At 37.1% G+C, this 883-nt stretch overlaps 1 pseudogene; it reads left to right on the top strand.

Annotated features, from left to right (window-relative positions):
* Window positions 1-432: 432 nt before the first annotated feature.
* On the top strand, window positions 433-670 carry LOC129042108 (cytochrome c oxidase subunit NDUFA4-like; annotated as a pseudogene).
* Window positions 671-883: the final 213 nt, after the last annotated feature.

The raw sequence follows: 883 nt of genomic DNA, 5'->3' as shown, positions 1-883 counted from the left end.
TTGGATTAAGACTGGAGGCTGTGAGAACAATTACAGAAATAATAAACATAAGAAAAAATTAAGGTGATGTGGCAGCAAGGATGTATGGAAGGATACAGACCAAATCAAGAGATTTAAGAAGGTCGAATTGATAAAACTTAATTCATTCTTCCTTCAGTTTCCAACATGAACATTCTGTTCACTTAACTTTCTTTCCATTTTGTTTTCTAAAATCTAGCAGTCTGTCTATAATCAGGTATATCTCTTTCTTTACACTTCCTCCAGTTAAGTAGAGGAAATATGGCTCATAGATTTACCTGATAGCCCATTAACTATACTATAACATTTAAATATACATTAAAACCAGTCTTTTCAAGTGCAGATACTACTTAGCCCAGGGCCTGGTGGCTAGGCTTGTTCTCTCCTTTCCAATTGGAGGCCTCTGTCACAAACATGTTCCACCAGATCATCAGTCAGGCCAAGAAACATCTGAGTTTGATCTACCTCTGTATTTATTGGAGCTGGATGTACTGGAGCAGCACTGTATCTCTTGAGTCTGGCATTGTTCGATGCAGATGTTAGTTGGGACAGAAAGAATAACCCAGAGCCCTGGAAAAAACTGGGTCCCAGTGATTGATACAAGTTCTAATCAGTGAATGTGGATTACAGCAAATGAAGAAAGATGGTCTAGATTTCTAAATGAAGTGTTTCACTATAAAGCTGCTTTAGAATGAAGGTCTTCCAGAAGCCATCTGCACAATTTTCCACTTAACCAGGAAATATTTCTCCTCTAAGTGCATGAAGTCATGTTGAAGTAATCTACTGGAAATCACACTGATTAATAAATAACTGAAACTTGGAAAAAAAGTCTTTTCAGCAGTGTGAAAAATCAGAGATTTGAGTG

This window comes from Pongo pygmaeus, chromosome 7 (assembly GCF_028885625.2).
Source record: "Pongo pygmaeus isolate AG05252 chromosome 7, NHGRI_mPonPyg2-v2.0_pri, whole genome shotgun sequence".
Lineage (NCBI taxonomy): Eukaryota > Metazoa > Chordata > Mammalia > Primates > Hominidae > Pongo > Pongo pygmaeus.
The sequence above is the reverse complement of the archived record's forward strand: the minus strand, read 5'-3'. Positions and strand labels throughout refer to the sequence as shown.